The 27,659-nt window shown below is 35.9% G+C and overlaps 1 protein-coding gene, 1 long non-coding RNA gene and 1 pseudogene across 4 annotated transcripts in view; 2 read left to right on the forward strand and 1 right to left on the reverse strand.

Annotated features, from left to right (window-relative positions):
* The window catches only part of LOC147571165 (putative gamma-taxilin 2), a 353,593-nt gene that overhangs the window by 134,964 nt on the left and 190,970 nt on the right, over positions 1-27,659 (forward strand). The gene's annotated exons all lie outside the window — the stretch shown is intronic.
* On the forward strand, positions 605-23,555 carry LOC147571167 (uncharacterized). The gene is made up of 2 exons (XR_015247655.1): positions 605-712; positions 23,206-23,555. It is a non-coding gene; the product is annotated as an uncharacterized LOC147571167 (long non-coding RNA).
* Positions 20,546-27,141, reverse strand: LOC147571168 (putative G protein-coupled receptor 160; annotated as a pseudogene).

Raw genomic sequence — 27,659 nt, forward strand, 5'->3', positions numbered from 1 at the left:
CTTAGAGGTAAGAGTATCATACGGATGTTAACAGGTGATTTTATGACTCATAGAAGTGTGATTGACTATTTGTGTATACATTGTTTTCTGAAGAATAATATTCTGAATAATATTCTGAATAATAATAAATAATAATAATAATAATAATAATAAATTCAACTCAGTTCAACATTTCTTAAACCAAATAAATAATTCTCTTATGATCAGTGATGCGTTTACATCTTGCACATTTTCTGTGAATATTGAATTGTACAGCATCTATTTGGATTGGATACTAAACTATACTGGATTAACTTAGAGGAAGAGTTTTGACTGCCAGAACCTTCAGAATGGAGACAGTGTTTGAAAGGCCTGATGAAGAAAGAGCAGGTGAAATTCCATCTTTGGGAGAAGGAATGGTCCTTGGCCACAGCCCTCATATAAACTTTGCATTTGGCATTCTCTTCTCAACTGTTCTGTACTGTGGTGAGGCTGCTTCTGCCTTGTATATGTGTGATATTTATTGAAAGAATAATGACAAATTCGGGATGTCATTTACCATTGGCTTCATTATTGTGGGAGCAGTTTTGGATCAAGTTACCCTTATGTTTGGCTTCATTATTGTGGGAGCAGTTTTGGATCAAGTTACCCTTATGTTTTTCAAGAAGGATTTGACCAGGAATATGGCTGCATTACTTTTGGGGCATCTTCCGCTTTTAGGACCTATAGTGAGGTAAGTGATAGTAAATATTTTTTGTCCACTGTTTCAGATAAGCAAATTGAATGTGAATATTATATAAACAAGTTTAAGGATGTATTAATTATTATTCCTTTAGTGAGAATTTTCCCCTTTTAGTTTTGCTTAGTTTTCATACACTTGAAATTATTAGTATGTGGTAGCCATCAATTTTAAGTTAATGATAGTTTTGAAAAAATACAGATAGGAACAAGTCAGTTGTTTCTTCTGTTTTTTAAATGCACTTAATCACATTTTGGTCTTTATCATTTTTTTAAAAGTCATCCATTAGGATTTTTATTTTAAATAATTATGAGTAAATATAACCTTACCTAACGGATAGAATAATGGAATGAGAAATGGTGACAGAGCACACAGAAACATCATGAAAAACAACATTGTAAATTCGCCACGTATTTTGATGACATCTAATATTTAATTGTAGATTCTTAAGACATCTTTGAAATGTAGCTGAAACTGGCATACTAATATACAATTAGGCAGTCAATTTCCAAATCACTTTTGTTTACTATGATGATTTGCATGAAAATTATCATTTTTATGGAATTAATTTTAGCCAGCTTTACAGTTTGGGTTTTCAAATGTACTAAAAAAGACCCCATTGTCAAGATGTTAATCAGGCAACAATACTAAGTGATGTGGGGGCATTCATTTATTTGAGCTGATTTAGGTTTGGTTGACCATATCACTTAAAAAAAAAAGGGCCATGCATAAACAACAAAAAATAAAAACATATTCACCATAAAACTCTACAAACATTGAAAAACTATAGTAACAATAAAAGGTAGCATCTATTAGGGGCTTAATATATATTTCATAAACATATCTCATTTTTCTCAAATTTTTCTTTAAATTTATTTTTTTATTTAAATTCTTGTTAGTTAATCTATAGTACAACACAATAATACGATGTAATATTGGTTTAAGGAGTAGAATTTAGTGATTCATCACTAAACTCAGTGCTCATCACAACAGATGCCCTCCGTAATAGTCATCATCCAGCTAGCCCACCCCACCGCCTCCCTCCATCAACCCTCAGGTTGTTCTCTATCTTTAGGAGTCACTTATGGTTTGCTTCCCCGCCTCTCTCTTTCCTGCCTCTTCCCATACGGTCATTGGTTTTGTTTCCTAAATTCCACGTATGGATGAAATCACGTGGTATTTGTCTTTCTCTGAATGACTTATTTTGCTTAGCCTAATATACTCTGGCTCCATCCACATCATTGCAAATCCAAGATTTCATTCATTCTAAAAAATTTTTTTCAACATTTTATTTTTCAGAGACAGAGGGCAACAGAGTGTGAGCATGGGAGGGGCAGAGAATGAGGGAGACACAGAATCCAAAGTAGGCCCCAGGCTCTTAGCTGTTAGCACAGAGCCTGATGCAGGGTTCGAACCCACGAACCCTGAGATCATGACCTGACCAGAGTCGGATGCTCAACTGACTGAGCCACCCAGGTGCCCCTAAGATTTCATTCTTTCTGATACAGACTTCTTTATCCGTTTCTTTATTCTTTATCCACTTCTTTATCTTCTTTATCCATTCATCAGTCGATAGACACTTGGGCTCTCTCCATAGTTTGGCTAATGTTGATAATGCTATAGACAATGGGAGCATGTACCCGTTCGAATCAGCATTTTGTATCCTTTGGGTAAATACCTAGTAGTGCAATTGCTGGATTGTAGGGTAATTCTATTTTTAACTTTTTGTGGACCCTGATACTATTGTCTAGAGTGGCTGTAGCAATTTGCTTTTCTACCAACAGCGTAAGGAGGGTTCTCCCTTTCTTTGAAACCTTGTCACATCTATTGTTTCCTCTGTTGTTCATTTTAGCCACTCGAACAGGTGTGAAGAGGTATCTCATTGTGGTTTTGACTTGTATTTTCCTATGATGAGTGATGTTGAGCATCTTTTCATGTGTCTGTTGCGCATCTGGATGTCTTCGTTGGAAAAGTGTCTACTCATGTCTTTTTCCCATTTCTTAACCGGATTATTTGTTTGTTGACTTTACTAAAGTTCTTTATAGATTCAATAAAGTTCTTTATAGATTTTGGATACCAACCCTTTATCCAACATCTTCTCCCATTTGTAAATATCTTCTCCCATTCCATCAGTTGCCTTTTAGTTTTGTTGACTGTTTCCTTCGCTGTGCAGAAACTTTTTATGTTGATCAGGTAACAATAGTTCATTTTTGCTTTTGTTTCCCTTGCCTCTGGCAATGTGTCTAATAAGAACTTGCTTAGGTTGAGATCAAAGAGGTTGCTGCTTGTGTACTCCACTAGGATTTTTAAATTATTATTATTTAAAAAACAATTTTTTTAGTGTTTATTTATTTTTGAGGCGGGGAGGTGGGGGGTGCAGAGAGAGAAGGAGACACAGAATCCGAAGCAGGCTCGAGACTCTGAGCTGTCAGCACAGAGCCTGACGTGGGGCCCGAACTCATGAACCACGAGACAATGACCTCAGCCAAAGTCAGACTCCCAACTGACTGAGCCACCCAGGCGCCCCTCCACTAGGATTTTAATAGTTTCCTGAATTTATCTTTATAGATGGTGTAAGAAAGTTGGTCTAGTTTTGCTCTTCATGTCACTGTCCAATTTTGCCAGCGCCATTTCCTAAAGAGATTGTGTTTTTGGCACTGGATATGTTTTATCGAAGATGCACTGACCATTAAGTTGTGGGTCCACTTCTGGGTTTTCTATTTTATGCCCGTATCATAGTGTCTTGATGACTACAACTTTGTAATATATCTTGAAATCCAGACTTGTATGCCTCCCACTTTGTCTGTCTTTTCCAGGATTGCTTTGGCTGTTTGGGGCTTTTTGTGGTAACATTTTTTTTGTTCTAACTCTGTGAAAAATGCTGCTGGTGTTTTGATAGAGTTCGCATGAAATTTCTAGATTTCTGTGTGTAGTATAGACATATGAACAATGTTTGTTTTTCCACATCACCAACCATAGAATTTCCCCCCATTTCCTTGGGTCCTCTTCACTTCTTTCAGAGGTGTTCTGTAACTTTACCCTTTGGTTAGGTTTACTCCTAGGTATCTTATTGTTTTGGTGAAATTATAAATGGGATAGATTCTTTTATTTCTTTTTCTGCTGTTTCATTATTGTATAGAAATGCAGCTGCAGAGTCTGGGGGGCTCAGTTAATTAAGTGCTGGACTTCAACTCAGGTCATGATCTCACTATTGGTGAGTTCAAGCTCCGCATTGGGCTGTGCACTGACAGGGCGGAGACTGCTTGGGATTCTCTCCCTCTCCCTCTCTCTCTATTACCAGAACACACTGGAAATCTTCCTAAAGCATAATTTTACATAAAGTCTAGAGAAAAGTCAATTAAGTGAATAAAAATAAGCAGCTGATAATTTACCATCACTTCTGGACTCAGACTGGGTATTTTTCATTTAAGAGGGTATGGTATTCATTAAGAAATGGACTGCCATAGAAAAATGAGGAAACATACTAAATGTGACCTTTATTAAGATACTCCCAATGATCAGCCATAGTATATGGCATAGTATATTCTTTCTATAAAGGCAAAGCTTGTAAGCTGTTGCTAATAAAATTGATTTTTCTTCTGTGACTCTATAGTACTTTGAATGCTATCGGTATGTTCAAGGAAGTACAAATGTTTATCTTCTCAACTCTACTTACAGAATTAGCACACCAAAGTAAAAAATCCTACTATGTCCGAGACATAGTAGGGCAAATAAACATCTGTTTTCATCTACTATGTCTTTAGAACATGTGTCTTTAATTAGGGCAAGAGTGTTTACAACCTAGCAAATTGTTCTTTGTGAACATTAACCCTTCAAAACTGGTATTAAAACAGGTTTCACTTTGTATTGTTTTTAAGATAAGAACAACCAGAAAGAGACACCTTATTTGTGAGGATATTACTTATATTAGTTCAAGGTAGCTAGCTGATGGTCTTCAGCTATACCAAAAAGAACTTTATCAAAAGAGCAGTACTATATTGAATGTCTTAAAACATGAAAAGAAAAGGTCGTGTCCGAATGAATTAAGATAAAAATAGGCTTGCCGTAATGTACATTGAACATTAGTGAAACTTATATATCCTTTTGACTGCTTTGTTTCCTTTATTCTTGGGAAAGCAATAGCTTTTGGGATCAAGAACTCTAAAGATTAATGTGATTTGAAAATCCAGTAATTTATATGTTCTCTACCAAAAAATGGAGACAATAAGCTCTTTTTCTTCTCTATTTTAATTTTTCCTGGCTTTACCGAAATACACATATAACATTGTGTGACTTTAAAGTATTAAAAGTGATGATTGGATACACCTGTATGTTACAAAATGATTAGCATGGTTAGGTTATTTAATACCTTCACCACCTCAGATAATCACAGTTTTTGCAATATGTGCTGTAAGATCTACTCTTTTAATAACTTCCAAGTATATGATACAGCATTGTCAACTATGGACATGCTGAATGTTAGATCCCCAGAACTTACTCCTCTATAACTAGATGAATATCTTTGATGAATATCTCCTCACTTCTCTCAGCCCTCAGCCAGTGGCAACCAAATTCTGTTCTGCAGCTGTGTATCTGCTGTTTTTCTTTTTTAGATTGCACATAAATATGAGGTCACCCAATGTTTATTTTTACCTGTATGACTTATTTTACCTAATATGATGCCCTCAAGTTTCATCTGTGTTGCAAATGGCAGGATTGTCTTCTCTCTTATGACTGACTCACATACAATTTTTTTTTATCCATTCATCCATCAGTGAAAATGGAGGTCCAAATACCTTTTAGAGTCTGTTTTTGTTTCCTTCAGATAAATAGCCAAAGGAGATTTTCTGGATCATACAATAGTTCCACTCAAAAATATCTGAGGAACTTCTATACTGTTTTCTCACCAATTTACATTCCCACCCACAGCGCATAAGTGTTCTGTTTTCCTTGCCAACACTTGTTAGCTCTTGTGTTTTTGATAATGGCCAGTCAAACCAGTATGATGTAATAGCTCATTGTGGCTTTGATTTATATTTCCCTGATGACTAATAATGTTGAGCAGTTTTCCCTGTATCCATTGGCTAAATTTTTCTTTGGAGAAATGTCTACTCAGTTCCTTTGACCATTTCTTTATTGGGTTATTGGCATTTTTGCTGTTGAGTTTTTGGAGTTCCTTATATACTGGGTGTTAGCCTTTTATCACCTATATGCCTTGCAAATATATCATCCTGTAGGTTGCCTTTTCATTTTGTTAATTGTGCCATTTACTATGCAGAAGATTGTCAGTTTAACTTCAACTTATTTTTTATTTTGTTACGTGATCTTTTGATATCATAATTAAGAAATCATTCCCAAGGTGAATATCAAGCAGCTTGTTCCCTGTTTTCTCAAGGAGTTTGACAGTTTCAGTTCTTACACCAAAGTCTCTAATGCATTTCCCCATTTTTATTAAGATATAATTGACATATAACATTGTGTAGGTTTAAGGTGCACAATGTAATGATTTTATATACATATATATTAAGATGATTACCACTGGTTAGTTAATATGTCCATTACCTCTCATAATTACCAATTTTGTGTGTGTACAGTGAAAACATAGAAGATTTCCTGTCTGAGCAACTTCGAAGTATGCAACACATACTGCTAACTGTATTATTAAGTTATGTTACACTAGACTGTTATGTCGCTATTCTGTACATTAGATCCCTGGAATTCATACATCCTATAATGGGAAGTTTGCACTCTTTCACCAACATTTACACCCTTTTCCCATCCCCTACACTTGTCAACCATGAATCTAATTTCTTTTCTATGGCATTTTTAGATTTCGTGTATAAGTGAAATCATACATTATCTTTCTCTCTCCGACTTACTGCGCTTAATGTAATGCCCACAAGCTTATTCCATGTTGTCACAAATTGCAGGAATACCTTTTTTATGACTCAGTAATATCCATTGTCTGTGTATATATATATCACATTTCTTACTCTGTTTAACCACGAATGAACTTAGGTAGTTTCATTCATTGCCTATTGAGAATAATAATGGAATGAACATGGTGGGGGTGGGGCAGATATCCCTTTAAGATGTCCTGAAGTGGGACTCGTAGATTATATGATTTTTTTTTTTTTTTTTTTTTTGAGAAATCTCTATGACGTTTTCCCACAATGGGAAACAGTTCTACCAAGCTACATTCCCACCAGCAGTCCTCATGGGTTCCTTTTTATCCACATTGTTTGTCAAGACTTGTTATCTCTTTTTGGTAACTGATATTCTAACATGTGCAAGGTAATATCTCCCTGTGGTTTTGACTTGTATTTGATGATTAGCTGTATTGAATATCTGTTCATGTACCTGCTGGCCATTTATCTATCTTCTACAGAAAAAAAATCTAATAAGGTCTTTGGCCCACTTTTTAATCAGATTAATTGATTTTTTTGCTGTTGAGTTGTGTAGGTTCTTTGTATGTTTGGGATATTAACCCTGGATCTGATATATGGTTGGCTACCATTTTCTCTCATTCTCATTATTTTTCACTCTGTTGAAGTCTGTGTGCAGAAGCTTTTTAGTGTGATATAGCCTCACCTGTTCATGTTTGCTTTTGTTGCTTGTGTTTCTGGTATCATATCCAAAAAAAAAAAAAAAAAAAAAATAGTTGCCAAATCTGTAAACCTTTTTTGAAGAATAATTAACACACAGGGCTCATCAGAAAGTTTGATCTGTCAAACAAACACTTCTGCATTCCACTTGTGTGTGTGTCAATTTTATGCATTTATAATATTAAACTGCCTTTGCATTCCAAGGAGCTGTCCCATTTGATTACTGTGTATGATCCCTTTAATGTGCTGTTGAGTTAGGTTTGGTTAAATTTGTTGAGAATCATTGTGTCTGTATTTTCAGGGTAATTATTAGCCTGTAGTTTTCTTTTCTGGTTGTATCTTTACCTGACTTTGGTATCAGGTTATGCTGGCCTTATAACACTTGGAAGCGTTCACTCCTCTTCACTTTTTTGAGAAGAGTTTATTAAAGATTGGTGGTAATTCTTTTTTCAGGGTTTGATAGAGTTCACCAGTGAAACCATCTGTTTTAGGACTTTTTTAAAGGGAAGGTTTTGAGTACTGCTTCAGTCTCTTAAGGTGGTATTGATCTTCTCATGTATTTTGTTTCTTCATGACTTGGTCTTGGTTGGTTATGTATTTGGGGGGATTTTTTTAGTTTCTTAAGTCACACAATTTGTTAGGGTATAATTATTCATAGTTGTCTCTATATGATAACTTGTGTTGGCCTGGTTTCAGTTGCGGTTTTTCTTCTTTAACTTAAAATCTTATGTGTTGAATTTATTTTTTTCATGGTTGTCTAGCTATATGTTTGTCAATTTTATTATTTTTCCCCCAAACAAACTCTTGGACCTGTATTTTGTAATTGTTTTTGTAGTCTCTATTTAATTGTTACTGCTCTAATCATTCTTTTCTTCCTTCTACTCTGTGGGCTTAAAAATTTCCCCCTGGTCTTTGAGGTATAAAGATATGTTGTTTATTTGACATTTTTTTTTCTTTATATAGGCATTTATTGCCCCCCAAATTCTCTTTTGGAGCTACTTTTGCTATATTCTAAAAATTGTGACATGTTCTATTTTCATTTCTGTTTATCCAAGGATACTTTCAGATGGCTCTTTGGACTTCTTTGATCCACTGTTCAGTGGTATGTTTAATTTTATGTATTAGGACATTTTCAGTTTTACTCATTATTGATTTCAAGTTTCAGAACATTGTGGTTAGTAAAGGTAGTACATGCAATTTACTCTTGTAAATTTGTTACGGCTTGCACTGCGGCCCAACATGTGATCTATCCTGGGAATGTTCTGTAAGCACTTGAGGAGAATATTAGCTCATCTTTATTTCTGAAGGACAGTTTTGCTGAGTAGATTATTTTTGTCAGTGTTAATTCTTTTAGCACTTTGAGTGTCTCCCACTTTGGCCTGGCCTACTATTTTGTTCCAGACAAAACCCACTGATAGTCTGATCAGTATGTAATGACTCGTGTTTTCCTTGCTGCTTTCAAAATTACTTCCCATGAGTCAATATTTTGATAATTATGTGTTCAACAGTAATCTTCTTTAGGGTCCTTCGAGCTTCCTATATCTATTTCAAGATTTGGGAAATTTTCAGGTATTGTCTTGAAGTGAGTTTCCATCCCTTTCTTATCGTCTTCTCCTTCTGAATCCCATGATGTGATGGGTTTGTTTACTCTACGGCGTCCCATAATTCAAGTAGGTTTTCTTCACTCTTTTAACTTGTTTCCACTTTTGAGATTTTTCACACAGTCTTTGTTTCATTTTGCTGATTTCTTCCGCATGTTCTACTCTTCTGTGAAGCCCTAATGAATTTTTCAGTTTTGTGATTGTATTGTTCAGTTCCAGGATTTCTGTGGGCTGCTTTTTAAAAAATGGTTTCTATTTATTAAGAAACAAGGGCTTTTAATGATCTTTATAATAATTTTATTATAAAATACAATACTTCTCATTTTTTTATGTATTGTTTTCCTGATTTCATTTAGTTTTCTGCCTGTTGGATTTCATTCTGTTTCTTAAAAGTTGATTATTTGAATTATTTGACAGGAAAGTATATACCTCCATTTCTTTGAGTTCAGTAAATGGAGATTTATTACTTTCTTTTGTCTTATGTGACTGGGATATTTGTGATCCATGTAGCCTTTTACTGGTATGTATACATGTGAAAGAGTAGATACCTCTTACAACCTTCCTAGACTGGTATTAGGAGGTAAGAACTTTTGCCTGTCCTGTCCCCAACTGATGGGATTTCTTCTGAAATTGTAGTTGTTCTGCACTGGAGCCAGTTAAGGCTATTGCAAGGTCAGCACTGGGTTCATGGTTGGCAGGCTTGCTGTGAGGGGTTAAGATGAGCTTGGACCCATTATGATGCATGAGTGGATGACATACATCAAGTATGTTGTTCAGTGGCATGGTGCTGGGAAAGGGTCCACTCAGGGTCCACAGTTAGGACTTCAAACAGTGGGCCTACAACCAGGTATGCAGATGAGTATGGCTCTCACCAGGCTTCTGGGAGGTCTGCTCCCTGGTTAGTGCATGTTCTTGGCAGGACGGGATTGGTTTTAGACCATGGCTGGGAGGGACTGGATCTGAACCAAAGGGCTATCTCAAGTTCTACAGCACAGCTTGCAGTGTGTAGATCTTTGCTGGAAGGACAGATGGTGTGTCCTCTGCCATGTCACTGGGTGGGCTGAAGTAATCCCTGACCAAGATTAGAGGGTCTGGAGCTGCAAGTAGTGTCCTTTCAGGATCTCTAGGGATGCAGATGGGAATGTCTCTTTCTAGGTTCCTGTAACAGCAAGAGTGTTTACAGACTGACTGGGACATGCTTTAACCCAGCCATTGGACCCTTTCACAAAAACAGTCTGACTGAGTTGGGTGGACGTAGCTCCAGTACGTCCCAGACATGGCCAACATGGCCTGGCGCTGGTTCATAGGCTATTTCTATGTCTACAACCAGGACCAAAGTCTGTATGTCAATTACCTGATGCATAGGTGGGCTGACTCCTCTTGGAACCCTTGGCATAAGGTGTTGGTGACAGGACCAGAACAAAACACAATTGTAACTGAATCCTCCAGGGAAGAGAGCTTCTGGGGGTCATAGCCAGGACAGCAATCAGCAAATCAGCCATCCAGATGCAAACCTGCTTTCTCAAAAATGCTTTTCCCATCCTTGGGCTCTTCTCAGTCACTCCTTCGGTGTAATAATTTCTTACTTGAATCCAGAAGTTCTTATGAGGATGTTTTTGTCTGTGGATGGACGCCAAATTGTTAACGTTGAGGGCTTTCTTATTTGGCATATTGCTGACATCACTGACAACTTCCTAATTCATAATTCTTTTGTTTCTGTTTTCCTGAGAAATCACCACCAAAACTGTACGTCTTCTGCATTTGTAAATAGTCTTTCTATTTCTGTCTAAAGCTTATTCCCTTCAGGTTTGCTTCAAATTTAATAGCTTAAGATCTTTATTTGCTTACTTATTATTTGCTCGCTGCATCGGTTTTTTTTTCTACCTACGGGATTATTTTCTCTATTTTTTTTATGCATGCTTACTCAGTCCTAGATATCCCACTTGCACTTATTTCTTCATTTGCCTGAATAACACGATTTCAATGCATTGAGCCTTTTAAGGTATTTTCTTTCTTTTTTTTTTTCTTTGTAACTCTTCCTTATTCAAGCTTTTGCCCTATTGGTTGGTACCTGATGTCATACCTCCTTGTTGCTAAATTTCGTTTTCACTTGCCACACATTGCCAAACCTATTAGGTGCATTTTGTAAAACTGACTCCATCATCCATTCTGAAATATTATTTAACTTTGGGTTATGCCATTCCACTTTTATTTGATTTTTCTACTAACATATCAGTATCGTTTGTTCTTATCCTATAGACCTCTAGTTGTTAGAGTACTCAGTGATTCAGACAGAGGTCCCTTTTCTTTCTTCATGTATCATTCCAAAGTGATCAGTCAAATCTATTCACCATTAGGTCCCTGAACTACATATCAAATGTCTGCTATCCTTTTTTTCCTCTTGAGTTTCTTTTTCTTTTTTTTTTTTTTTTTTTAAATGAGATGTAGTTGGCATACAACATTATATTAGATTCAGGTGTACATATAATGATTACATATTTGTATATACTGCAAAATATATTAAATTTATATAACAAGCACAATAAATTTAGTTAACATCTGTGAGTACTCACCTCATGAGCTTCTTAAGATACAGAGAAAGTAGGAAGTTCCAATGAACATCACTATACTCCTCAAATTCATCCCTTTGCTACCATTCTCCTATAAGTTCTTATATTATCTATCTAAAACATTCTTTCCTCATTTCTTTTACGTTTCAGCTGTTACCAATTTGTGTTATTAATTTTTCTCCATTTCTGTTTCTCCATTTTAGTTGATGCCATTATCCCATGCTTCTGAATGAAACTATCAACATTTTAATTATTTTCTACTTCTGTGTTACCTTTTTAAATTCTGAAAGTGCCCAGGATTTTTTTTTTTTTAAATAATCTAAGACATTTTTGCTTTGTTAATTTCTCTCCTTAACTATAGCTTTGTTAAAAGAGGAACAATTTGAATCTTAGTTACTGGTATATACACAATTTATAACTAAGCTTCTAAGAGACAGTAAGTTTTCAATAAATATTTAACAAAAAGTATAATTTTGGCATTGCGTTTCTAACTACTAATTTTGTAGAATATTTATAAAAAAAGATTTTGGTTGAGTTTCAGATGAATTCATATTAGATGTTTATTTAATCCTGCAGTTTTTTATTCAAGCTTCTTGTAAGATATTTAAGGGTGTATTCTTATCCCTTCTAAACTTGAGTTGGGTGAAATAGTATAAAAACTAATATTAATAATGATTTTTAGAAATAATTCTTTTTTTACGTAGTGCGGAAATTTTTAAAGTTTGCAAGTGTTTGTTATGATCTTTTAATTGATATAATAACTTAATTCTATTATTTACCAATAATAGTGGTGGAATAGAAATATATTTTTTCGCTGCACTAATGGTCGTTAGTACTAATTTCCATTTTGAGACTGCAAGACAGATTAGTCTCTAATGAAATTGTAGTTGAGAGCCACATATATGTCTCAAAATGTTTGTGTATATAAAACATGAATATTTTATATCTTATATATATATTGAAATCTGTGTGTGTATATATTTTAAAGTATAAAAGGCAATTTGGGAGGATATGATATTCAGTTTGCAGAATCTACTGTAACTAGGAATTTATCTTTGTATATTTTAAACACTATTTCTATAAAGTGCAGAAATACTGGATTTTATTTGCAGACAGCAAATGAAATGTTATAACTATCTTATAAATATCCTACCCAATAAGCAAGTAGACTGATTGTACTTCTTTTTTTTTTTTTTTTTTTTTTTTTTTTTTTTTTTTTTTTTTTTTTTTTAGTAAAAGGAAAAATACAACCAGGGTATTTCAGATTTCTATTTTCCTGTATGTCCCCTGTATTAAGTGACTGAGTTTTAAATAATGAAAAAAATCTGTCCAATATATATTAGACTTTGGGTTAAAATTACTAATTTCTATGCTATAAAAATTTTGAATTAAATTTATAGTTATCAGCATTTTAATATAAAATCTGCAATTCAAGAGGGGACATAATAATTAATTTGTTACAAAAACTACATCTTGTATTCTACTTTCCACCAGTGTAATATGAAAATTCCTCAAGGTCATTAACATTTCTTTGAAAATAAGTAAAGTTCATTGGCATACCCTAATAATATTTTTAAAGTAAAACCATAATAAGTAAGGAGGACTAACTTCATAAATCTGTATTCCTTATGTTTCTATAGAAGGGATTTCTGCTGCATTCTCTTGAGTTCTGTTGCAGGAAAACTTTTGGTCTATCTCTTAGACACTCCTCTCCAAGGCTTAGGAATAGTTACTATAATTGTAAAGAGCCTAATATCCATTTGGCTAGCTAACATTAATTCTAGATGGACTTTTTTTTGCTGCAGAAATAGAAACTACCTAGTATTTCCCCTTAATCTACCACCTTTACCATAAGAATGGCTTTTTGGGTTCTCTGTTCTCATCTGTAATTAAGAAAGCAGTTCCTAGGGGCGCCTGGGTGGCGCAGTCGGTTAAGCGTCCGACTTCAGCCAGGTCACGATCTCGCGGTCCGTGAGTCCGAGCCCCGCGTCGGGCTCTGGGCTGATGGCTCAGAGCCTGGAGCCTGTTTCCGATTCCGTGTCTCCCTCTCTCTGCCCCTCCGCCGCTCATGCTCTGTCTCTCTCTGTCCCAAAAATAAATAAACGTTGAAAAAAAAAATTTTTTTTAAATAAAAAAAAAAAAAAAAAAAAAAAGAAAGCAGTTCCTAGTCGTCTTTGTAATCCTCACAGCATGTACATTTATAGTCAATTATTTTGATAAAATAGTGCAGAATAAGATAAAAACAGTGTAGAATAAAACCTTGCTAGACAAAAATAAATTTCAAAAAGTGTCTGTAACATCAGTAAAATTCACTGACTAGGTTAAATAAAAAATTCATTAGGTTGTTAAGGAGACATATAACCAAATAGCATGGGGTAGGGCATTCCCAAATTCCACACTTCCAATAAAGCAGTAATTGAACTGGAAAAGAAAAACCATCAGAATTGGGTTTTATGTAGCCTGAATCTAATAAAAACCCCAAAATACCATAGAACTTTAAATGAATAAAAGAGCAATTGATTTTTGGTAAGAAAGCACGTGACTTTTTAACTTACCTGTCTACAGTCATCCAATCTACAGTGTAGTGGCAGCAATGGAGATAAAATTCCTGTTGCAAGTTCTGGTGCAAACGAGAAATATGGGTCTTAGTGTTAAAGAACTGTCCTTTCATGTTTTGACTTGTTTGTGGATCCCCTTAGGGATCAGCTCAAGGGTCTCCTTACCTTTGTTTTGCCCATCTAAGAGTAGGGCAGGGTACACTGTGAGGTGGCATTTGTTGAAAGCACCTAAAGACAAAGATACTCGCAACCTGCATCTCAGGCAAAAGATAGTAGAGCATAGAACAACAACAACAAAATAACTAGGAAAACCTGGAAAGTGAAATCTAATGCAGAGTCATGGGCAGCCTGGCGAAGCAGTTCCTCAAAGAATCAACAACCCTGAATAAGCAGCAACAACAACAAAAAAAAACCCTGCAGAGGGCAGAGAATCTGTTTCTATTACATTCACATTATCATATTTACAATATCCAGTTTTTAACAAAAAATAAACCTGCTGTACAAAGAAACAAAAATTATGTCATACAAAAAAGGGATGCAAACTACAGGAAGCTCAGATACTGGAATTTCTAGAGAAAGATTTTAAGTCAACTATGTTCTCAAAGAGATAAATGAAAATAGCAAAACAATACTATGATAAATTATGAATGCCAGTAAAGATACATAAATTACAAAAAGAAACCAAAAAGATGTCACGCTGGTAAAAAGGGCATAAACTGAAAAGTACACGTAAGGAGCTTGTTATCACATTTGAATAAGCAGTATAGAGAATCAGTGAACTTGGAGGTAGGTCCCTTGCTATTAGCTAGTCTGAAAAATGGAAGAAAATAAAAAATGAACTAAAGTAAAGTAGCCAAGGGACTACATCAATATGCAAAATAGAAGTCCCAGAAGAAGAGGAAAGAGAAAGAGACAGAAACAATATTTGAATAAATAATAGCTGAGAACTTTTAATAAAATATATGGATGTGTACAGCTGCATATTTTCTTTCAGTACAATTTTGAAACTCCAAACACATCTCTTCACTTTGTACTTCTTTTCCTTTCAGTGCTTGCTGGTGATATGTCTCCTATAGTACACTTTTCAAAATGCCATTTAAGTAGACATGTAAATAAGTAAAATCAGAAATGTTATTTTGCAAAATGAAGTGTGAACGAAAATGAAACATGCTCTGTTGACAGGTTGTATTAGTCTACTCTGGCTGTGATAACAAAATAACAGACTAGATGGCTTAAATAACAGACATTTATTTTCTCACAGGGCAGGAGGCTGCAAGTAAGTCCATGACCATGGTGTCAGCTGTATTGTTTTGTGGTGAGGCCTCTCTAGCTTGTAGATGACTGCCTTTTCACTATGATCTCACATGGCTTTTCATTGGTATATGAAGAAGCAGAGAGAGTGAGTGAGCTCTCTGGTGCATCTTTTTTCTTTTGGGTTTACTGAGCGATAACTGATAAATAAGCCTAAGGTATACAATATGGTGTTTTCATATACATACACATTGTGAAATAATTACCACATTCAAGCTAATTAACACCACCCACATAGTTAATTAACTTTTGTGTGTGTTAAAGAGAGAACAACTAAGATCTACACTCAGCAAATTTTAGGTATACAAACCAATACATAGCATATCAAGTATGAAATACGGTATTATCTGTAGTCATCCTGTTGCACATTAGATATCCCGAACTTATTTATCCTGTGAAGACAGAATCTTGTATCCTTTCACCAACATGTTTTCCTTTCCCCTGTCCCCTGTTTCCTGGTAAAAACAATTATACTCTCTGCCTGTTAACATTTGGTTTTTAGAATTTCACTTATAAATGAGATCACACAGCATTTATTTTTCAGTCTTTGACATATCACTTGCATAATGTCCTCCAGTTTCATCCATGTTGTCTCAAAGGATAACACTGCCTTCTTTTCTAAGGCTGACTAATATTCCAAATATATATATACCACATTTTCTTTATCTACTTATTCATCGGTAGATACTTAGGTTGTGTTCGTTGTGTGACTATTGTGAATAATACTGCAGTGATATAGGAGTCAGGTATCTCCTCCAGGAGTGCAGATGATGATTTCATTTCCTCTAGAAATATACTCAGAAGAAATTTCTGAGTGTTTCCTACGATAGTTGCTTTTTGAGTTACCTTCAGTGTTTTCATAGTGGCTGTACAAATCTACATTGCCATTAATAGTGCACAAAGGTACTCTTTGCCTTACATCTTTGTCAATAGTTACCTTTTTCACAGTGGCCCAATCTAACAATGGTAGGTGAAAATATGTTGATTTCATGCTTTGTCAAAGATTAGTTGACCATACATTTGTGGGCCCAGTTCTGGGGTCTCTCTTCCATTCCATTGGTTTATGTGTCTGTTTCTGTACGGAAACCAATTTGACAATAAATTATGTTTAAAATATTGTTTTTATTTGCATTTCCATGATGGTTGGTGATGTTGAAAACCTTTTCACATTATTGTTGGCCATTGTGTGTCTTTGGAAAATGTCTATTCAGATCCTTTATCCATTATTTCTACTTGGGTTATTTTCTTGCTGATGAGTTGTTTGAGTTCTTTCTATATTTTGGATATTAACTCCTTACCACATATATGCTTAGCATGTATTTTCCCATTCTGAAGGCTGTCTCTTTGTTTCCTTTACTAAGGAGAGTTTTTAGTTTGAGAAAATCCTTTTTTTTTTTTTTTTTTTAATTTATTTTGCTTTCGTTGCTTTTGCTATTTTGTCATATCCAAAAAAAACCACTGCCGGTCTTAAGAAGCATTTTTCTGTTACAGTTTCAAATAATTTTTAAATTCCTTAAAATTTAATGTTTAAATTGCAGTCAGTTAACATACAGTGTTATATTCGTTTCAGGTATACTATCTAATGATTCAACAATTCTACACACAACTCAGTGCTCATCACACCAAGTGCACTCCTTAATCCCCATCATCTTTTTCACTCATTCCCCACACTCCTCCCGTCTGGTAATCATCAGTTTGTTCTTTAGAGTTAAGAGTCTGATTCTTGGTTTGCCTCTCTCTTTCAGTCTCTTCCTTGCTGTGTTCATTTGTTTTGTTTCTCAAATTCCACATAGGACTGACACCATACAGTATTCGTTTTTCTCTGACTGACTTATTTTGCTTAGCATAATAGTCTATAGCTCTATTCACATTGTTACAAGTGGCAAGATTCATTCTTTTTTTAATGACTGAGTAATATTTCATTGTATATGTATACCATATCTTCTTTATCCATTTATCAGTCAATGGACATTGGGCTCTTTCCATAATTTAGTTATTGTAGATAATGTTGCTATAAATTTCAGGTTGCATGTGTCCCTTCAAATCAGTATTTTTGTATTCTTTGGATAAATACCTAGTAGTGCAGTTTCTAGGTCATAGGGTCATTCTATTTTTAACTTTTTGAGGAACCTTGATACTATTTTCCAGAGTGTCTACACCAGTTTGCGTTCCCACCAGCAGTGCAAGAGGGTTCCCCTTTCTCCACATGCTCACCAGCATCTGTTTCCTGGATTGTTAACTTTAATGGTGATATGTCATCATGGTTTTGAGTTGAAGTTCCCTGATGATGAGTGATGTTGAGCATCTTCACATATTTCTATATATTGCCATCTATAATGTAGTCTTCACAAAAATTTCTATTTAGATTCCTTGCCTATTTTTAATTGGACTGTTACTTTTTCTGAGGTCATATTTATAAGTCCTTTATATGTTTGGATATTAACCTTTTATTGCATATGTTTTGTTAAATATATTCTCCCATTCAGTAGGTTACCTTTTTCTTCATGGACACTTTCTTTAACTGTGTAAAACATTTTTACTTTGGTGTAATCCCAATAGCTTAATTTTGCTTTTGTTTCCCTTGCTAAAGGAGACATACCTCGAAAAAAATATTTCTATGGCTAATGTCAAAGACATTACTACCTATGTTTTCTTATAGGAACTTTACGGTTTCAGATCTCACATTTAGATCTTAATTCATTTAGAGTTTTGTTTTTTTCTGTATGGTATAAGAAAGTGGTCTAGTTTCTTCTTTCTTTTTTGTGCATGTTCCTATCCACTGTATCCAACCCCATTTAAAAAAAAAAAAAGAGAGAAAGAAAGAAAGAAAGAAAGAAAGAAAGAAAGAAAGAAAGAAAGAAAGAAAGAAAGAAAGAAAGAAAGAAAGAAGAAAGAAAGAAAGAAAAGATTTTATTTTTAAGTAATCTCTGCACCCAAAGTTGCATGCTGTATCAACTGAGCCAGCAAGGTGCACCCCCCAACACCACTTGTTGAAGAGACTGTCCTTTTCCTATTGTATATTCTTGCCTCCTTTGTCATAGGTTACATTGGCCCTAAAAGCATGGATTTATTTCCCGAGTTTCTATTCTTTTCCATTGATCTATGCATCTGTTTTGTGCCATTACCACACTATTTTGATTACTGTAACTTTGTAGTGTATCTTGAAATCTAGGATTCCGATACCTTCAGTTTATTCTTCTTTTCAAGACTGTTTTGGTTATTTGGGTCTTTTGTGGTTCAGTACAAACTTTAGGGTTAGTTGCTTTAGTTCTGTTGGTACTTTGATAGGGATTGTTTTAGATCTGTAGATTGCTTTGGATAGCATAGACCTTTTAACCACATTGGTTTTCTACTCTGTAAACATGGAATATCTTTACATTTGTTTGTGATTCCTTCAGTTTCTTTTCACCAATACGTTATAGTTTTGGGAGTACTGGTCTTTTACCTCTTCTTCTTTATTCCTAGATATTTTATTATTCTTGGTGCCTTGTAGATGTGACTGTTTTCTTATTTTCTTTTTCCACTGCTTCATTATTAGTGTATAGTATGCAACAGATGTCTGTATATCAATTTGTATTCTGTGACTTTGGTGAATTCATTTACCAGTTTTAATGGGGTTTTTTTTGGGGGGGGGGAATATTTAGGGTTTTCTGTGTCATCACATCGTGTCATCTGCAAATAGGGAAAGTTACTTCTTCCTTACCAACTTACATGCCTTTATCTCATTTTCTTGCCCAATTGCTTTGGTTAGTATTTTCAGTACTTTGTTGGATAAAAGTGGTGAGATTGGACATCCTGATCTTTTTACTGACTTTACAAAATGACGACAACAACAATAACAACAGCAGCAACAACAAAAACAACAAAACCCTCAGTGTCTCCTGGCTGAGTATGATGTTAGCTTTTGAGTATGACTCAGGATTTCTGTTTCCTTCAGTTTTATGTTCCCTTTCTCTCTCTTTTCCTTCTGGGATCCCATACGGCAAATGTTGTTATGTGTGATGGTGTCCCTGAGTTCCCTTAGCCTATTCTTCTTCTTCCTGTCTTTGATTTGTGTCCAGCTTGGTTGCTTTCTGTGTTGCTTTACTGTCTTTCAGCTTGTGAATCCATCTTCTGCCTCCTGTAATTTGCCATCGATTTCCTCTAGTTTATTTATTTTTCTTTATTTCACTGAGTTCTTATCTCTGATGGGTTATTTTTTTTCTATGTTCTCTGTCTTTGTTGGAGCTCTGACTAGTGTCCTCCACTCTTTTCTCAAATCCATTGGGTATCTTTCTTACCATTACTTTGAATTCTCTGTGAGGCATATTCTCATTTCTGGGCCAGCTAGCACTTTTACTATGGTTTTGTCCTATTGTTTCATTTGGATCGTATTCCTCTGTCTCCTCATTTTGTCTCACTCTTTGTGTCTGTTTCTCTGTGTTAGGAAAGTCAGCTCCGTCTCCTACTCTTGAAAGTAGGGGTCTTATGAAGAACAGGTCCTGTAGTGCCCTGCAGTTTGATGCGCCCTGATCACCCTGGCACTACAGGGGGTGCCTTCTGTGTTTGTTGCATGCACCCTACCCCTGTAGCTGAGCTGTATTTGCCTTCGGCCTACTCATATGCAGTGGCTCCCTTTGTGGCAGTCAGACCAGATGTCTGCCTGTGAGTCCTCTATTGGGGCTGTCATAGAACCGAACCATGCCTGGTTAGCTTTACCTCTCCCCAAGGCAGGAGTGACTTTGGAGTAGTGGTCACTCTTGGAGCTGCCTGCTGTCAGGCACCACTGTGAAGGGCCTCATGTGGAATGGGGCATGTTCTGAGATTAGCAAACAAATTTTCCCACGTACCCCAGGAACTTTTGAAACTGCTGCTTCTATGCTGTGTCTCAACAGTGTTGTTTGTTTTGCTGTCTTTTTCTGGGTAGGGATTCCAGTCACCCTCCAGTTCTCTAAGAGCCAAGTGCACTGAGTTTTAAAGTATCTGGAGTTAAGTCACCGTGCTTGTAAAAACTCAAGCAGTTAAGCCCTACTGGTTTTCAAAGCCAAATATTATGTACTGGTCTTCTGACTGCAGGTTACTCAAGTCTTGGGGGCTTTGAGTGAGGTCCCTTCCTTTCCCGTCTCTGTGCTTCTGTTATCCTTATTTGCAATTAGTCTTGACAGAGATTTGGTTCCTAATGAGGTATCTGACCCTCCTACTGTTTTCTGATATGGCCTCCTCTGCAATTAACTGGAAAGACTGTTCTGGGGCTTTGAGTCATTTTCTGGGTTAGATGTATGAGGGGGATGAGGTGAGCTTAGGATCCTCACACTCTGCCATTGTCTCAGGCTCCCAGCGGCACAGCTTTACTCTAAATACTGCTTTTGCCGTATCCAATAAATTTTGGTTTCTTGTGTTTTCATTTTCATTTGCTCAAGACATTTTTTTTGTTTGTTTGTTTTCCCCATTGATTTCTTACTGACTCATTGATTGTTTAGGAATCCGTTGCTTACTTTCCACATGTTTATGAATTTTCCGGTTTTATTATGATGGATTTCCAGTTTCATACCATTGCAGTCAAAAAGATATTGGATATGGGCTTTAATTTTCTTAAATTTTCAAAATTTGCTTTATGTCCTAACATATGACCTGTTTTGTGTATGATTGAGAAGAATATGTATTCTGCTACTATTTTTTAAATGTTTATTTTTGAGCGATAAAGAGTGTGAACCAGGGAGGGGCAGAGAAAGAGGAAGACACAGAATCCAAAGCAGGCTCCAGGCTCTGAGCTGTCAGCACAGAGCCCCACACGGGGCTCAAACCCACAAACGTTGAGATCATGACCTGAGCCAAAGTCAGACGCTTAACCAACTGAGCCACCCAGTCACCCCTGCATTCTGCTACTACTTGACAGACTCTTTGGCATATGTCTTTTGGGTCCATTTGGTCTATTGTGTTTTTCAAGTCCAGTCTTTATTTTCTGTCTGGAGGATCTATCCATTGTTAAAAAGTGGCTACTAACATACCTACTACTATTACATTGCTTTCTAATTCTTCCTTCAGATATATTATTTGCTTTACATATTTCGTTGCTCCAGTGTTGGAAATATACATATTTATAGTTATAATCTCACAAGGAATCAATCCCCTTATCATTTTTAATGACCTTTTTTCTCTTTACAAATTTTTACGTATTTTATGTAAGAATGGTCACTCCTGCTCTTTTTCGGTTATATTTTTGTGGACTATTATTTTCCACCACTTTACTTTCAGATGTGTTTGTTTAAAGCTAAAATCAGTCTCTTGTTGACAGCAGATAGTTGAATATTAGTATTGATTTTTTTTTCTTGCTTTGAATTTAATAAGAATGTTTAAGTTTATATATTATTGGCAATGAATCTCAGACTTAAGTAACAATCTGCATCCAGTAGTTTTTTGGGTAACATGGAATTGGTATAGCCAGATCTTAAGTCATTTTAATTTTGTGTTAAATTAATATTTATAACACATGGTGTTCCTGAATGCACATAAAACATTTTCCTGGAATTATTTTGTTTTTAATACCATCACCCCTTTTAACAAATTTTGAAAAGGTATGAAAGTTGGGCCTAGGGAGGGGAACTTCAGTTCAGTTCAATCTTTATATGTCATGAGTCGTCATTCTTTCTCATTTGATAATTATGATTCTGACTGTAGTTGTCATTTTTAGTTAGTTTTAACATGACAAAATTAACAAATTACTATTGATATAGGCTTCTCACCGTGCACAGATTATGAATTGTAAGTGAAATGAAGGAGCATTTCTAGTTGGCAAACGGATCCACAGGTAATACAATGTCTTTAAATTAAACTTGTGACAATTAAACCAATAAACATAGCAATGAATACAAAGTACAATGTCTACATTGTACAATGTAGCATTGTACAATGCTACATTTGTAGCAATGTCTACAAAGTACAACCATGGAATGTTCATTCAATATATGCTGGAATCTGTCCTTTAAGGAAAAGAGTAAAATTACTTGAAGTAGAACAAATGGTAACCAGTTATCAAGAAAACAGGTAACAGACTTGGGCAAGAGGGATTTTTTTAGAGTGCTTAGTATAACTGGAGTGGATGAAAACGGAAAATATAAGATAGTCTCATTTATATAGGAAGTCATCCTAACAGCTTGTACCAACGTAGTCACTTCTGACCAAAGCTTATAAAAGCCATAAATAAAATAATCACCATGGAAGATGACAGCCAGTAACTCTGAATACCAATAAATAAAGGACATTGACTAAAATAAACACTCAGTTCTGGTAGATGGCTGGGTCTCCCAAACATAAGCAAGGACTGAAATCCAAATTAAAATTACTGTGAAGAAGTAAAATAGAATGGTTTTGGCATGTAAATACAAGCTTGGTGGGTTTAGAGAAATTCAGATAATAATCTGTACAAGCTATCAGGAAAACTGGATAAAGCAAAAAGCCATAAGTCAAAGAAATAATTGGAGTAAATAGGCAGATGTGATATTTAGTAAATGTAATACCCAAAAGTACAAAAGCCCTGAAGTAGGAAGGATATAATTGGAAATGTTTAGTAAAAGATCAGTGAATGCTGATGAAATGCAAAAATACTTCATAAAATTTTGATAGGTGTTTTTTCTTCTCATCCCTAGTGTGAGGATATTTAGTAATATTTTCCCAAGTGTAATCAAGGATAGAAGACACTTACCGTATAGGGGATGACTTCCTTGATTTAACTGATACTGCATGACCAATTCTCTGTAGAAAGAGCAATTAATGTTTTTTTAGTCGAATATCAGAAGGCCTGCCGAAATACATATGATAAAACACTGCTTCATTTTATCTACTATCCTGTGCTTTCTCCAATAGGTCTTTCGTGGCTGATGACCTTCCAGTTTCAATTCTACTGCCTTGAGTTATCTTACTTTTGGTACCAGGCATACTCAACTGCTATGTGACTAAATTCTGAGGCACCAGACTCTCGGCTTACCCACTAAGACCCTGGCACTGGGTGCCAGACCAGACACCTGCTGTGCCCAGCCCCACGGGACCACAGAGAGACGGGCAACTCCCTAAGCACTTTTTGTTTTGTTTTTTTTTTAATCTGACTTACCACACTATGTCTTTTGTTTGAGGATTTAATCCACTTACATCAAGGTAACGTTTGATATTAAGGTAACTTTTGATATTAAGATAATATAGTAATGTTATTAATTATAGTATTCTTTATCAGTACTCTGGGTATAACATTCAACTTCACTGGCAGAGAAATCCTCTGACAGTCTTTTGGGGGCTGCTTTGTTATGTCATAGTTGCTTTTCCCTTGGTAATTTAAAAAATTGGGGTGGTGTTTTGTTTGCTTGTTTTGCTTTGTTTTGTTTTGGTCTTTGGCTTTTGATAATTTCATTATAAGATGTCTCAATGTAGATTTTTTACACTCAATCTACTTGGGGTTCTTTGGACTTCACAGTTATGCACCCCCAGATTTGAGAACTTCCCCCCATTATTTATTTAGATAGATATTCTGCCCCTTCTCATCTCCCTCCTTCTGGGACTTTAGGGACTCCAGAATACTGGTTAGTGTATCTTGCTTAGCTTGGTGGGATCCTCAGGTCCGTTTGGTTTCCCTTCCTCCCTCCCTCTCTCCTCTCCCTCTCTCACTCCCTCTCTCCTTCTGTCTCCCCTTCCTTCCTCCCTCCTTTCTTTCCTTCCTCCCTCCTGCTCCCCCTCCCTCCCTTCTCCTTTTCCTCCCCCCTCCCTCCCTCCCCCTCTTCCTCCCCCTTCCGTCCCTCCCTCCCTCCCTCCCTCTCTCCCTCCCTCTCTCCCTCCCTCCGTCCGTCCCTTCCTTCCTTCCTCTTCTTCCTCTTTCTCTTCCCCTTTCCCTTTCTCTTTGTCTTCTTTCCTGCCTTCCTTTCTTCCTTCCTTTCTTTTCTTGTCAGTCATCCGACTGGATAAATTCAAGTGAGCTGTTCTCAAGCTCACTGATTGTTTCTTTTGCTTGACCAATCTAGTTTTGAACCTCTCTAGTGAAATTTTCACTTACTGTTACATTCTTCTTGTCCAGCATTTCTGTTTTTGTTTGTTTGTTTTTTTGTGTGCTTGTTTGTGTGTTTGTTTTGTTTTGTTTTGTTTTGCTGAGCTTCTCATTTTGTTTATATATTATCTTCATTTAGTTGTCTATGTTTTCTTATAATACACTGAGCTACTTAATATAATTATTTTGAATTCTTTATCAGGCAGTTAGCACATTTCTGCTTCTCTTGTGTTAGATATTGGAAATGTGTTTTCTTCCCTTAGCTGTGTCATTTCTTTTTATTCTTCACATTCCTTGTAGATTTCTTTTTCTTTTTTTTTTTTTCTTTTTTTTTTTTTTTTTTTTTTTTGGCCTATATACTGGCTTTGTTCTTTGAGGAATCCGTTACCATTTCTTCTGGTCTTTACAAATTGGTTTTAAATGGCAGAGTCTTTCCTGGTTATCTGTGTTCAATATGAAATGAGATGGACCCTAGGAGAGTGTGCTGTAAGGGTGGGTAAAGCCTTTACTATAAAGTTCTTTATAGATTTTGGATGCTCACCCTTTGTCTGATATGTCATTTGCAAATATCTTTTCCCATTCTGTCTGTTGCGTTTTAGTTTTTGTTTTTTCCTTTGCAATGCAGCAGATTTTAATCCTGATGAGGTCCCAAAAATTCATTTTTGCTTTCAGTTCTCTTGCCTTTGTAGATGTGTTGAGCAAGCTGTTACTGTGGCTGAGGTCAAAGAGGTTGTTGCCTGCTTTCTCCTCTAGGGTTTTGATGGTTTCCTGTCTCACATTTAGATCTTTCATCCATTTTGAGTTTATTTTTGTGTAGGTGTAGGAAAGTGGTCTAGTTTCATTCTCCTGTGCACTGCTGTCCAGTTCTCCCAGCACCATTTGCTGAAGAGACTGTCTTTTTTCCATTGGATGTTGTTTCCTGCTTTTTCAAAGATTAGTTGGCCATACATTTGTGGGTCCAATTCTGGGTTCTCTATTCTATTACATTGGTCTGTGTGTGTCTGTTGCTGTGCCAGTACCATGCTGTCTTGATGATTCCAGCTTTGTAGTAGAAGCTAAAGTGTGGGATTAAGATGCCCCCCATTTGGGTTTTCTTCTTCAATATTACTTTGGCTATTTGGGGTCTTTTGTGTTTCCACACAAATTTTAGGATTGTTGTTCTAGCTTTGAGAAGAATGCCAGTGCAATTTTGAGTGGGATTGCATTGAATGCGTAGATTGCTTTGGGTAGTATTGACATTTTTAACAATATTTATTCTTCCTATCCATAAGCACTTCACACCAGTGAGAGTGGCTAAAATGAACAAATCAGGAAACTACAGATCCTGGTGAGGATGTGGAGAAATGGGAACCTTATTGCACTGTTGATGGGAACGCAAACTGGTGCAGCCACTCTGGAAAACAGTGTGGAGTTTCCACAAAAAATTAAAAATAGAACTATCCTATGACCCAGCAATAGCACTGCTAGGAACCTACCCAAGGGATACAGGAGTGGTGATGCATAGGGGCATAGGATGCATGGGGAACAAAACTTGTACCCCAATGTTTATAGCAGCACCTTCAACAATAGCCAAATTATGGTAAGAGTCTAAATGTACATCAACTGATGAATGGATAAAGAAGATGTGGTGTGTGTGTGTGTGTGTGTGTGTGTGTGTGTGTGTGTGTGTGTGTGTGTGTCTGTGTGTGTGTGTATACACAATGGCAAAGAGAGAATGGAATCATGCCATGTGCAACAACATGGATGGAACTGGAAGGTATTATGCTGAGTGAAATAAGTCAGTCAGAGAAAGACAGATATCATATGTTTTCACTCATACGTGGATGTTGAGAAACTTAACAGGAGACCGTGGGGGAAGGAAAGGGGAAAAAATAGTTGCAAACAGAGAGGGAGGGAGGCACACCATAAGAGACAAATACAGGGTTGATGGGAGGATGGGGAAGAGGGGGAAATGGGTGATGGGCACTGAGGAATGCACTTGTTGGGATGAGCACTGGGTGTTTTCTGTAAGCCAATTTGACAATAAATTTATTTAAAAAATAAAACGTTTTGATGAGGCTTATTTAGATTTCTAGCAAATATATAAGAAGTAGAGAAGTCAAAGTTTGTCTATAAGATGGTAGATGAAAATTTAAGACATTTATCCAAACGGATAACAACATATATTTTAACTGTATTTTCTGAGAATTTAGATGATGAAGGCTAATAAATAAAATCTCCAACTTTTAATGATTGTGGGCCCTGTTCATGGGCTCTCAACGAATCCGTACTTCAACGTTTACCATGTTCAGAATGACTTGGCCAAACTTCAAAGCATGGGCTTTGTTTCTGCGTCGAGTATAAATTATACATCTGCCTCATGGACAAATAACCTAAAAAAAAAAAAAAATGTTTTTTCAAACATGAAATAAACCTCCCTAAATTCCTATGAAACTAAAGCCATACAGGCTTGCACATAGTAAAAGCTTAAGATAAAGTCTGTAACTTTCTGGAATGTCTTCCATCATGATGATCTGTAACTGTTTGTGTAAAACACATATAGAACGTTACACAAAATCTTCCTTCGCTGGAGAACTCTCTTTGTGAAAATTATATATCCTGAGGAGCTGTCTTGTGCACATATGGGAAAGTAACCTTAATCTTAAGAGATAAGGTGTTGTCTCTATATAATAATTTAGGAATTTTCTAAAGACTCTGCACACAATAATTATATAGTTATACATTGAGTTAACCCAGAGACAGCAAGATATGCACAATGGTTGAATTTAGAGATAGAGTATATCTATTTTTTAATTATATTTTATTTTTTCATAATTGATAACATTTCACCAACTAAGTCATTTTAAGAACAGTGACTTTAAACACTACTACATTAAAAATCATTTATATGGGGCGCCTGGGTGGCGCAGTCGGTTGAGCGTCCGACTTCAGCCAGGTCACGATCTCGCGGTCCGTGAGTTCGAGCCCCGCGTCGGGCTCTGGGCTGATGGCTCGGAGCCTGGAGCCTGTTTCCGATTCTGTGTCTCCCTCTCTCTCTGCCCCTCCCCCGTTCATGCTCTGTCTCTCTCTGTCCCCAAAAGAAATAAACGTTGAAAAAAAAATAAATAAAAATAAAAATCGTTTATATACCAACTCTGAGTAATAAACATTTTTTTCAGTTTTCATTTTTGTTGCTGTTAATAAACTGAAATTACCACTCTTGAATTTTCAGCTGAAGATATGCAAAAGGAAATGTAAGGGACAAGATTAGTAAATCTGTATTTTTGTCTCAGATATCAGACGTATATAA

Source organism: Puma concolor, unplaced genomic scaffold, assembly GCF_028749965.1.
Source record: "Puma concolor isolate L17-30 unplaced genomic scaffold, mPumCon1.1.hap2 unalloc_scaffold_5, whole genome shotgun sequence".
NCBI classification, from domain to species: Eukaryota; Metazoa; Chordata; class Mammalia; order Carnivora; family Felidae; genus Puma; species Puma concolor.